The sequence below is a fragment of the Symphalangus syndactylus genome, chromosome 11 (genome assembly GCF_028878055.3).
Source record: "Symphalangus syndactylus isolate Jambi chromosome 11, NHGRI_mSymSyn1-v2.1_pri, whole genome shotgun sequence".
Lineage (NCBI taxonomy): Eukaryota > Metazoa > Chordata > Mammalia > Primates > Hylobatidae > Symphalangus > Symphalangus syndactylus.
In genome coordinates this window covers 27,392,681-27,405,537 of record NC_072433.2, presented here as the reverse complement: position 1 = coordinate 27,405,537, position 12,857 = coordinate 27,392,681, and the positions used below count along the sequence as shown (strand labels likewise).

The window sequence follows — 12,857 nt, the reverse complement described above, 5'->3', positions numbered from 1 at the left end:
ACATGACTCCACGTCCCTGTCCCCCTTTCTGTAGCCCCTCCAATCTGTCTTGTCTACCTTTTCCTGTTTAACCTGTTCTGGTCACAGTCATTGACGACCTCATCTTCCAAATCCAAAGTCAAGTCTCAGCCCTCATGCTCCCCAGGCTGACCCACTGACCACTCCCCTGCCCTCCTCCTCTGCCCTCTCCTGGCATTCCTCCTTCATTGTGGGACCCTCTTCGAATGGATCCCCAAATGTCAGAGGGTCCGAGGCCTCCCTCCCTCCAAGCTCATCCATGCCCATGGCCTCAGATGCCAGCCATAAGCTCATGGGCTCCAAACCTCAACTCCAGGCTGGACTCACCCCTGTCTTCCCACCAGCCTGACACCTCCACCTGGGTATCTAATGATCATCTCAAACTCAACCTGCCTGAGACAGAGGAATCACTATCCCCTCCTCCTCCAAAAATATCCTTCCATCTCACTCCCCATCTCGTGCTCTGATTTACTAAACGGCCCTGGGTCCTCTCTTTCTCAGGGTCTCTGCTTGCCCAGCTATATAACAAAACAAGTTTGGGACTTCCCAGCCATTCACCCATGGAAAAACAGAAGCAACTCTTCAAAGGACAGATTTCCAGGGTCTGCCCTGGGAGATTCCAAATCAGTTGATCTGGGGTGAGCCCAGTCCTCTGTAGTTTTTAAAAGCTCCTCCTATGTCTCTCCTGGTCAGCAGAATCTTGGCCCCTCCCTTCCCCCAGCCTCTTGGTTCTGCTGGGCTCTGATCCAGCCTCAGCGTCACTGTCTTCCACGCCCCTCTTTGATTCTCGTTTATGTCAAACACCTTGTGAGGATGAGGCTGTGATTATCTCCATTTTACAGATGAGGAAACTGTGGCTCCAGGATGACGCAACTGGCCCGAGGTCACATCAGAAGCAGAGCTAAGTCACTTGACTCCACCCAGTATCCCTAAATGCAAATATCCCCTACAGACTGAGGCTGGCGCCTTAGAGCTGGAGTCCATGCCTGCTCTGACCGGGAGAAGCCAACTCGGTCCTCTAGAGCCAAGAGCTGCTGTCCCTTTCCCATCTCCTGAAGCCTCCCTATCACCTTTAAAGTCCATTCCCACAAAGACATCATGGGATCACCATAGAAAATCAAGCTCTGGGGCTAGGCTGACCTCAGCTAGATTTTTGGCTCTGTTATACCCCAGCTGGTGGACAAGCACCTTAAACTCACTGAGTCTCAGCTTCCCGGGCTATAAAATGGGGGTGATGACACCTGCCTGTAGCATTCCAAGGAGGGTTAAATGTGATGCTGCAGCCAAGGGTCCCCACAGCCAGGCTGTTTGCAGGTGCTGGGTTCAGAGTCCCAGAGCTGAGGCCAGGAGTTGGAGTTCAAGTGGGGTGCCCCAGGTGGGGTCCAGGGCCAGCCCTCTGTGGAGACAGGCATCCGAGGCCGAGGCGGCCGCCCACGGCGGGGCCTGCCTATCTGCAGCTAGCCCAGCCCTCACAAAGGAACAATAACAGGAAACCATCCCGGGGGGAAGTGGGCCAGGGCCAGCTGGAAAACCTGAAGGGGAGGCAGCCAGGCCTCCCTCGCCAGCGGGGTGTGGCTCCCCTCCAGAGACGGTCGGCTGACAGGCTCCACAGAGCTCCACTCACGCTCAGCCCTGGACGGACAGGCAGTCCAACGGAACAGAAACATCCCTCAGCCCACAGGCACGGTGAGTGGGGGCTCCCACACTCCCCTCCACCCCAAACCCACCACCCTGTGCCCAAGATGGGAGGGTCCTCAGCTTCCCTGTCTGTAGAATGGGCATCGTCCCACTCCCAGGACAGACAGGCTCCTCGAGGGCATGCTGGGCCTCCTGGTGGCTCAGAGCAGGGTCGGGGAAAGTGCACCCAGAGGTGTGCCAAGGGCACAAATGGGCATCTCGGGGCCGAGGGGGGCAGGGCAAGGGCTTGGCTCTCCCACAAGTGTACTCTCCAACTCAAAAAGGCCCACTGGCCTTCATCAGTGCCAGGCTCAGAGAAGGCAGGACTCTGCCCCAATTGCCCAACATGCCGGGGCAGAGGACTGGCACCCAGGCCTTGGCCTCCCCTCCGTGCCCTTACCCTTACTGGAGAGGATTTACCAAGGCCTGACACCAGCCTCCTCAGCCCCCTACCCATACGCCACTAAAGCTCTATGCTGGGATCTGGGGAGAGGCCCTGAAAGGGGAGCTCCGAGCCTTGGCCTCTCTCCGTCAGCCAGTGCCCCCATTTCAAGATAGGCAAGCTGAGGCTCGGCTCTGGGCCCTTGAGGTCCTGCCTTTCCCTCTGGGCCTTTCCCTGCCCGAACACCATCGGGGCCTACTATGTGTCAAGGGAGATGTAGTCTGGACAGTGGCCCACCATTCCTCCCCCCAGCACCCTTTCAAAGGCTAGGGCGCAAGAGCCCCCAAGGCCCTCACAGCCCAGGAAGTCCCCCGGAAGCAGGAGGTCTGGGCCAAGAGCCTGGCCTGGAGACAGCTGCCCTGAGTACAGATTCCAGCTCTCCCATTTGCTCTGGGGTGATCTTGGGAAAGTTACCCAGAGTTTCTAAACCACAGTGGGGAACAAGGGATGATGTGGGGCTCATTATTTTACCATTAACAACTCCACAAGGTAGATATATTCTTTCTTTATATCTCAGTGAAAGCAACTGAGCTTTGGAAACATATGAGCCGGTGTGGGGATTTGAACCAGGATCTCGTATTCCAAAGTCCCAGCTCTTTCCCCAGGTCTCAAGTGTCTCGTCTGTGAAATGGGGAAACAGTGTTTCCTCAGTCAATTGAGTGAGGTGAGCTACCTCCCTGGTGCTGGGAATGGCACATAACATGAGATCTTTAAGGAATAGTGGCTGGATTTACCAGCTAGCCCAGAGCCGATCCTGGCTATGAATGTCATAAAGGTTTTGACCCTTGAGGTATGGTCAAACCCCATCATGGAGGGGTCCTCAGGTGCCCAGCAGGTACGAGGAAGGGGGTGCAAGTGAGAGGACATTGCGAGCACCTCTGGGCACCTGCTCCATGCCAGGCTCCCTCCCCAGCGTGGACATTTCTCATGTGTGACGGGCAGATAGGATTCTGACAAGAGCGGAAGGGCGTTCCCAGGGAGGCAGCTTTGAGGGTGTACCGGGAAGGCTCTTTTTCCACAGGCCACTGCAGCCAGGACCAGAAGCCCTGGTCCATTCTCAGGTGGTGGGAAGCCTGGGACTCTCCTCTGCCTGCCCTAGAGAGCAGCAGGTATCCACCAAGCAGCCCAAGAGCTGCTGAGCCCCTGAGCAGCCCTAACAATTTCAGCTTATGGTGGTGAGGGGTAGGAGAGGTGTATACTGGCCTGGAAGGGGTTAAGCTGCCCGCCTGCAGTCTCAGCCTGAGCTATTGTGTTGCTAAACAAGGGCCGGAAGTGAGGGCAGGAAGCCAGAGGGGGCCACACATTTTCTACAAAGTTGGATGCTTCACTGCTGACTCGGGGACACCCAGGGGACAGAGGGGACACCGTCCCAGGAAGAATCTTGGGCCCATTTGCCCACATGGATCCATGACTGTTCCCTGCATCCTCTCTCTGCACCCCCTCAGTCACACTGAAGCAACTATGAGAATTCCCATTTGACAGATGGGACCATCAAGGCTGAGGGAAGCTGTAGCCAGTCCAAGGTCACACAACAAACACAAGGTAGAAGCAGGGTGTGAGTGCGGTCCCTTCTGACCCACAGTCCATGCCACACTCCACAGTGAAGCTCAGAGAGGGGGAAAGCAGAGCAGTCCAGGCCACAGAGGTAGGCACAGGGACAAGCCAGGTGCCCAGTGATACCACGGGAAGGAATGTTCTAGGAGGCAGGGCCTGCCTCAGGAGCTTCACCTCTGGCTGAGGAGGTACTAAAAAGTCTGTCCTGATCCAGGTTCAAGCTGGTGTTAAGTGGGTAAATCATGGAGGGCTTGCTGGAGGAAGAGTGGGAATCCCAGATGCTAGGAGGCCTTGGGCAGCCCCTCTGCAGCCTGCACCTCAGTCTTCCCATCTCTTGAGAGTAGAGGATCGTCCCTAAACTAACTCTGGGACTTCCAGGTTGTCTGCCTTGGACCATAGCAAAACAGTCAGATCCTGGCAGGTCCAGATACTGGAAGGAGTAGGAAGTGGGACCCAGGGGCAGGCCGGGCTGGTGGTGAATGAGATTTCCTTCTGCAGAGGAACAGAAAGAGTAGGAGGTGGGCCCAGAGTAGAGCCAGGAAATGAGGTCAAGTGTAAGTCGGCCAGTCAAAGCCACACCCACCAGGCTGGAGAGGGCGGGTAGATAGGAGTCAAGACACCCGCACCCTTACTGAGCACCTACTGTGTGCCAGGCTTTGCACCCGTGATCTCATTTAATCCTCTTGCCCAGGGAGGCGGCTATTGTTGCCTCCATTACAGATAAGGAAGCTGAGGCTCAGCAAGCAAGAGATGAACCCAAGGTCACACAGTCCCGAGCAGCTGGGCAGGTTCAAACAGGCAGGTGCAAGGGCCTCATTCTGTTCCCCGCACTGACCTCACAGTCCCAGACAAAGTCAGGAAGCCCAAAGGAGGCTGGAAGCCTCCTTAGCATGGGTGTTCTCTCCTTGAAGTTTGGAGCTGTCCCTTTAGAAGGCAAGGGAATAGACTAGATGACCTGGAGCCCGGAGGTTCCAGCACAAATTTGTTTCACATCACAAAATAGGTCTGGCCAATTGGTACCCTCTACCTTCATTCAGTGGGAATGAACTTGAACTCAGCCCCTGTATCCTCAATACAGTCTGAGTGACTGATTCATGATGTCTGCCATAGGTGTGGAAAGGGGCATGTGGCAAGCTGAGTTCTGTTTTGCCAGCCCTGTCTTAAGAGGTGCCCTGCTCAGGGGTGTTTGCATATTCATTGGAGACTTTTTTGTCTTTTTTGAGACAGAGTTTTGCTCTTGTTGTCCAGGCTGGAGTGCAATGGCGCGATCTCAGCTCACTGCAACCTCCACCTCCCAGATTCAAGCGATTCTCCCGCCTCACTCTCCCAAGTAGCTAGGATTACAGGCATGTGCTACCATGCCTAGCTAATTTTGTCTTTTTAGTAGAGACGGGGTTTCACCATGTTGGCCAGGCTGGTTTCGAACTCCTGACCTCCGGTGATCCACTGGCCTCAGCCTCCCAAAGTGCTGGGATTTACAGGTGTGAACCACCACACCTGGCCAGGGACTCTTAAGAAGGATAATTTTGTTGTCCATAAAGGATCAAAATCCTATCAGTGGTCTTTTGGGCAGTCCCATGGCAGCCCATCCCATGAGCCATCAGAGGAGCTATTTAGGAACGAGGAGGAGCTTCTTTAAGTTATACCAACAATTTTACCTACTCTGACCACCCCACGTGTTGTCTGAAAACATACAGATTTGTTTCTAAATCCCGTAAGTGGGGAAGGAGTGGTTGGCAAGACCAGAACTGGAGCTGGCACCAGGCTGACAGGCAGCACATCCAGGTCCAGGGCCTTGAGTTCATGCACACAGGTATGGCATGAAGTGGACTCTTAGGCCCAGAACCTGCCTGGGCAGAGATAGGCCAGGAGGCAGAGGCTGTGCTGGTGGCAGGTGGCGATCAGAAGACCTCATGGAGTAGGCAGCCTGGGGCTTGAGAAGAAGTAAAGTGTGTTAACCCAGGAAACACAGCAAAGAAGGGCATTCCAGGCAGAAGGAACAGCCTGGGCAAAAAGCCTGCTGCTGAGAGGAAGGGCATTGTGCATTTCAGAAACTTCTAGCTCTCCTCGAGGCTGGAAGGGGCAGGGAAGAGGAGGAGAGGAGAGCTGGCAGGTGGGCAGGGGACAACCATGCTAGGCCTTAAGGGCTGGCTGAGGAGCTAGACTTCCTCCTGCAGGGAGTGGGGAGGCTGTTGGCAGAACCTGAAGGGAGAGGAACAGGTCTGGGACCCACAGGAGCCTATCTCAGGGCCAAACTGAGCCACAAACCAGGAGGAAGCAGAAGGGGCCAGGTCATAGCTGCCTGGCCAAACCCCATTCCCGACCCTCCCAGGGCCTCACCCTTCATCCTCCCAAAGTCTGTGGCTGCCAAGATGCAGCTTTAAATGACTGAGCTCCAGTAGACCATTTGAGAGTCCCCAGAGAGTTTGGGGGTCACTGGGTCCCAGCCCTGTCCTGGACTGAGATTTGAGCTGTGGAATGGGAAGGCGGTGGGGAGAGCTGCCCAGGGCCACACATGGAGCTGGGTCTTCAGTGCCTCCACTCCAGCAGGCACACCTCCTGCATGTTCTAGGCTGGCTCCTCCCAGCACCCTGCCCCTCGTGCCTGACCCCAGGCCTCTGGGCTGGAGTCCAGAGCCTGCAGGAGGCTGGGCTGGGATCCTAGCTGAAAGTGGGTGTGCTGGGGGTCAGGGAGGAGAGCAGCCAGGGCTGCAAAGAGGAGCCTTGCAGGAGTTGGCCTGGGCAGGTGCCTGTGGTCAGGGGTGTGCACTTGTGAAGGCATGTTTGAGGGTGTCACAGGTCCATGAGGCCTGCAGATGTCATGTGTGTGTCCTGGACCTGGAGCCTTCCTCTGCCCCACCCCTGAGGTCCTTCAGCCTATTGAAAACCCCCCACGCTGCAAAGCCCAGACTTGGCCCCTGGAATCTAAGGCTTGAGTGGGGCTCTGGTCAGGTCGAGGGGCAGGGGGTCTTCCTGGTGCTCAGGGGCTGGACCAGCCCACTGAGGGGCTCCCAGCTGGGTCCAGACTTCCTATGTCCTATTTAGCTACAAAGCCAGGGGTCCCAAGGAGTCCCAAGAAGAGCAGCTCTAGCCCCTCCCCTCCCCTCCCTTCCCTTCCTCTTCTCTTGTATCCCTAGCCTCTCTTTTCGACACTGTAACTCAGCACAGAGCTGAGCTGATCTCACAGCCCCCTGGAGGCAGAACCCCAGACAGATGGACGCCCACAAAGGGAAAGGGACCAAAGGGAGCTTTGTGTGATGTCCCACATTGGGTCAGTGAGAGGCAGGACTCACTCCTGGGACTGTGGTCCTCAGACCCATCAAGGCCCTCCCCGTCTGTATGCTCCCACAGCCTCCTCGATTTGTCCATCAAAGCGCATGTCACAATTTCAAACTGCATTTTTCACCACATGACCGGCATCCCTCTTTCCCATGGAAGTGGAGCCTGTGTTTATTCCTGCATGGAATTAAGTGCCTGGCACATAGTAGATGCTCAGTAAATGCTTGCTGCATGACTGTATAACCCCAGGACTCTAGAGAGAGCTTCAGAGAAGTGGTGACATGTGTCCTAAATCCAGGCAGAGGAGAGAGGACAGCAAGTGCACAGGCAGGAAGGATGCTACCAAGCCTGGTGGGGTGGGGAGCTTCCCAGAGAATTAACATCCTGTGGTCCGGAGCTCTGCCTGGAGGCTCACCAGGCACCTGCAGACCCAGACAGGCAGCTGGAGAGGAGCAGAAAGAGCCGCAGGAGCCCCATCCTTTTCTCAGGCTGCCCAGGTGACTCAGCCTTCAGAGGACCCCTCGGTCACCAGGCTTGGCCTAGGTGTCTGGGTTCTGATCCCAGTGGCCCCACCCACGGTAGATACAGACCTGGACCCCAGAGGCCTCTGCAGTCCCAACCTCCCATGGGAGCATGGTGGAGCCCAGTCGTCCCCATTTTCCAAGGCTCCCCTGCTGTTTATCCTGGGCTGCACGCCTACTCACCAGGGGATTCAGGCCACTGACTCTGTCCTCTCATTTTGGGTCCTCCAGACCTCCCCAGACTGAGGGAGGGTACAGAGGGCCCATCCTCCTCCATTTAGAACTGCCCCCAAACCCTCTCACATGGCTCTGGGGACAGCAGCATCGACAAGCATCCTGGATGCCTGGGACACGGCAGGTACCTGGCCTTGGCGTGCTCAGAACCTACACCTGAGTTGCCAAGCGTAGCCCCTCCCTGCTCACCACTGTGATCAGGCAGTTGCTGGGCTGCTCAGCTGGGAATGTCTGAACATGGAAATCACTTCCAAATTCCTCAGACCCTCTGAATGTCTGGGGTGCCCCAAATCTACCTGGCAACACCTTGAGTCTCTCTGGAAACTGCTGAGAACAACCGAGAGACGTGACTCTTACCTGCCAAAAGGAAACAGGCTAAAATGAAAAAAGGGCTATGACCACATCTCCAGAGGCTGCAGCCAAGAGAAATTCAGTTTTCAGCTGTGGCTGCAGCAGATCTGACCGGCCCGGTTTCCTCTGCATCATGATGGGCAGGAACAACTGTCCAGCAAGACCCCTCCCTGCAGCCCCCATTTTGGTTAGCCAAATTTTTTTTTTTTTTTTTAGATGAAGTCTTGCTCTGTTGCCTGTTGCCCAGGCTGGAGTGCAGTGGCAGGATCTTAACTCACTGCAACCCCCGCCTCCCAGGTTCAAGCGATTCTCGTGCCTCAGCCTCCCGAGTAGCTGAGACTATAGGCATATGCCACCATGCCAGGCTAATTTTTGTATTTTTTAAGAGAGAGGGTTTCACCATGTTGCCCAGGCTGGTCTCGAACTCCTGACCTCAAGTGATCCACCCGCCACAGCTTCCCAAAGTTAGTTGGCCAAATTTCTAACCCAAAGGGCAAAAGACACAAATGAATGTGGCTTTTCAGATGGGAAGGTCACACAGGTGTCTCTGAGATTGAGTACAGAAGGAGCCTAGGATTTAGAAAAAGATCGATCTGGTGAGGGTTCCAGATCTACCACTCATGAGTTGTCTCTGAGCCTCAGTTTCCTCATCTGTGAGATGGGAATGATAAGTCTTACATCCTGGGGATAGTGTGAAAATTAAATGCGCTGGCATGGATGAAGACCAAGCACTGAGAATAGTTCATTATTATTACATGTGAATGTCACCACAGAGATAGAGAGAGGGTGGCATGATGCAAAAAGCACTATTTTGAGGGAAAGACAGCCTAAGTTCGAATCCTGGCTCCACTTCCTCTGGCTGTGTGACCTGAGATGACTTACTCTACCTCTCTGAGCCCCTATTTCTTTACCTGCAAAATGGGAACACAGACAACTACCTAAAGGGTTGTTGCAAGGTTTAAATAAAATAACATATGCCTCGGGGGAGTGCTCAGGGATGTCAGCCCTCCTCCACCGTCCCAGGCGAGAAAGAGCTGTCTTGGGAGGGTGCTCAAGGCTCTGGCATGGGGGTGCAAATGGGATTATGTGATCCCCAGCTCCCAAATGCCCCCAACCCAAGGTCCTGCCCCTCACCAACAGCTGACTGATGAGAGCTGAGCACCCAGGCCTCCCTCTGCCCTGGCAAATGACACACAGGTGCTGTGGGGCGACTCTGCGAGAGCCAGTCCCAGCCCTGTTGGAGGGCAGGAGCTTGAGGGTGGCCCATGTGCTCCAAGGGACTTCTCTCCAGAGCTAGCAGCAGGGCCCCTGCTGGACACAGAACAGAATCCAAGGGGCTTTTCTGCACCGTCAGAGAACACTTTGTTATGTGGGGCCAGGCAAAGCCCACTGAGGAGTTAATGTCCCCCCATGAGCCACGTGGTCCGAGCCTGTGATTGGTGGACTCTGCTTTGCTGAAGTCTGGCGTAGGTATAGCCGTGCATCTTTTTTTTTTTTTTTTTCAAATCAAGGAATAAACCTCATTTTATTCTGAATGTGTTAGTTTTGACCCTCTTCACCCTGAAATTTTCTCTTTTTTTAATTTTATTTATTTACTTTTTATTATTATGCTTTAAGTTCTAGGGTACATGTGCCCAAGTGCAAGTTTATTACATATTTACACATGTGCCATGTTGGTGTGCTGCACCTGTGAACTTGTCATTTACATTAGGTATATCTCCTAATGCTATCCCTCCCCCCTCCCCCCACCCCACGACAGGCCCCGGTGTGTGATGTGCATCTTAATGACTGGCATACATTCTGAAAAACGAGTTCAGGTGATTTCGCTGTTGTGCAAGCATCAGAGAGTGTGCTTACACAAACAAATCTGGATCGTATAGCCTGCTGCACACCTAGGCTGTATGGTACAGTCTATTGCTCTTAGGCTCCATACCTGTGCAGCATGGTACTGTACTAAATGCTGTAGCCAATTTTAACACGACAGCAAGTATTCATGTATCTAAACATATCTAAATACAGACAAGGTACAGTAAAATTCCCATGTAAAAGATAAAAAAGGAGCCTGTAATCCCAGCACTTTGGGAGGCCAACACAGAAGGATCACTTGAGGCAGGAGTCCAAGACCAGCTTGGGTGACATAGTCAAACCCCTCCACCCCAACCATCTCTACGAAAAAATTTAAAAATTAGCCAGATGTGCTGGCACATACCTCCTCATGGGGCTGAGGTGGGTGGATTGCTTGAGCCCCGGAGTTTGAGGATGCAGTGAGCCACATTCACACCACACTCCAGCCTGGGCGACAGAGGGAGACTCAATCTCAAAAAAATAAATAAATAAAAAATAAAAATAAAAAAATAATAAATGGTACACCTCTCCATGGTACTTACCATGAGTGAAGCTTCCAGGACTAGAAATTGGTCTGGGTGAGTCAGGGAGTGAGTGGTGAGTGGCCTAGGACGTCACTGTACCCTACTGTAGACTTAATAAACACTGTACACTTAGCTTCACTAAATTTACTTAAAAATATTTTTCTTTCATCAATAAGAAATTAACTTCAGTTTACTATTAGGATAGTGCAAAAGTAATTGCTGTTTTTGCCATTTAAAAAAAAAAAAAGCCACCGGCTACGGTGGCTCACGCATGTAATCCCAGCACTTTCGGAGGCTGACGCAGGCGGATCGCCTGAGGTCAGGAGTTTGAGACCAACCTGTCCAACATGGTGAAACCCCATCTCTACTAAAAATAACAAAAAAAAATTGGCCGGGCGTGGTGTCACGCACCTGTAATCCCAGCTACTTGGGAGGCTGAGCCAGGAGAATGACTTGAACCTGGGAGGCAGAGGTTGCAGTGAGCTGAAATCACACCACTGCACTCCAGAACGAAACTCTGTCTCAAAAGAAAAAATAATAAATAAATAAATAAAGCACACAATTACTTTTGCACCAACCTAATATAACATTTTTTATAAAGTTGGTCTACACTAGCATCACCCCAAACACACGAGTAATGACTTGTGCTATGACGTCACAATGGCTGCAGTGTCACTAGGGCAGAGGAATTTTTAGCTCCATTAAAACCTTAGGGGACCACAGTCGTATGTGCAGTCCATTGTTGACCAAAAAGCCATTTTGCAGCACATGACTGTATTTATCCACTTGACCGCTGGCTGCAGTCAGCCCTAGGGATCACTAACCCATCCCAATAGGCCCCAGGAAAGGGAAAACCACATTCCCGTTTACTGTATTAGAGATAGGGTTCCCAGCAGGAAACAGAGCGAACCCTGGGAGGCCAATTGAAGAGATTTTATGAAGGGACTGCTACAGAGAGGTGGGCTTCCTTAAGGAAACCAACCACTGCCTGCACAGAGGTGGGCTCGGATGTTGAGGTACCCAGAGACCAGCAACGGCGCTTCTGCCTGGAATTCCCTTCCCTCTCCTGGCAGTCCTGTGGCTGGCACTCAGATGTGGGCTGAAACGTCAGCTCTCCCAGAGGCCTTCCTGGCCTCACAGGCTCAGCCAGCTGCCCCCTCACTCTCTGTGACACCTCCCATTGTAATACCCTGAACATCTCTGATCGCCAGCTGATACATTTCCTCATTGATTTATTTATTTTCCTGTTGTTCCCATTACTGCACACTCCCCAAGGGCAGGCTCCATCTGTCTTACTTACTGTGGCACCCTCATTGCCTAGCATGGAGCTCATCATGCAGTAGGCACCCAGCTCCTATCAGCTCAGAGCCTGGGCGCTCACCCTGTCCTGCCCAGAGCCCTGAGAACTCTCCCTCTCCCTGTTTCTCGTTTTCACTTCTGTCCGTTTTACTTTGTCATCTTTGAGTCACTTCTCACTTGAGGGAGGAAGAAAGAATCAAGACTTGCACTTCCTTTCTGGACAAAGAAGGAAATGAGCCACAGGGTCTGGGCCCAGTGAGGCTGGGGCAGGGGTCGTGCCTGCCGCCTCCCCTGAGTCAGGGACCAGCTTCCTGGCCAGGACTCCCAACCTGCCCCCTTTCTTCTCCAAGCCTTTGCTCACCACCTTCCTCCTGCCTAGAGCATCCTTCAAGGGCCTCAAGTCTCTTCCAGGTTGACCCCCTCATTTATGGCTGAGGAAACTGAGGCCCAGAGGGGTCAGGGCCTCCCCCAGGCATATGGCACTTGCATTCTGGGGCCTATCCCCACCCTGGGAGTCCACTTCCTCCAGGGCCAGAGGCAGGAACCAGAAGGCAGGGGCCGTCGATACTAAAATCAGTGGGCCCAGAGGTCAGCTGGCCCAGCACAGACACCCTCAGCCCTCACTGAGGTCAGCCTGGCGCCAGCAAATCAGGGGAAATGTTACTAGAGTTTACAAACCTCTTGTGATGTACAGAGTCCAGCCTCTCTATCTGGCCAGGCAGGGGACAGTCAAGGGAGGAGGCCATCCCATCCAGCACCTTGTAGATCCTTGTCTGTCTCCATATGTGAGCCCTGGTTCCCTCTCCCACCCACCTGCTCTTCCTCTACATCATCCCAGGAGTTGCAGGTCAGTAACGCAGGGGCCCCAGAGGGTGGAGAGATAGAGTCAGGGCTGAGAGAACATGCTAATGGCCAAGGTCACAGCCTGCACTCCTCGTGGGGCTGTAGAGAAAACCCCTGTTCCTGGAATTCAGAATGAAGCCAGGCCTTGATCTCTGGGTGATCCACATCCCTACCCCACAGACCTGCCTTCGAGAGTATGCAACCTGTGCAACTGTACAGGGCTTGCACTTCAAAGGGCCTCATGCTTGGTTTAATGTTCTGTCGCCTTCTT

General features: G+C 53.6%; 1 protein-coding gene across 5 annotated transcripts in view; it reads left to right on the top strand.

Annotated features, from left to right (window-relative positions):
* Positions 1-1,599: 1,599 nt before the first annotated feature.
* The window catches only part of CDH5 (cadherin 5), a 37,993-nt gene continuing 26,735 nt past the window's right edge, over positions 1,600-12,857 (top strand). Inside the window, exon 1 of one of the 5 annotated variants that reach the window (XM_055299367.1) lies at positions 1,600-1,704. The gene's annotated coding sequence lies outside the window, so the exon portion shown is untranslated. Of the gene's footprint in view, positions 1,705-11,187; positions 11,443-12,551; positions 12,591-12,857 lie in introns of those variants that run through there. The other 4 variants (XM_055299370.2, XM_055299371.2, XM_055299369.2 and 1 more) reach the window with 4 other exon arrangements.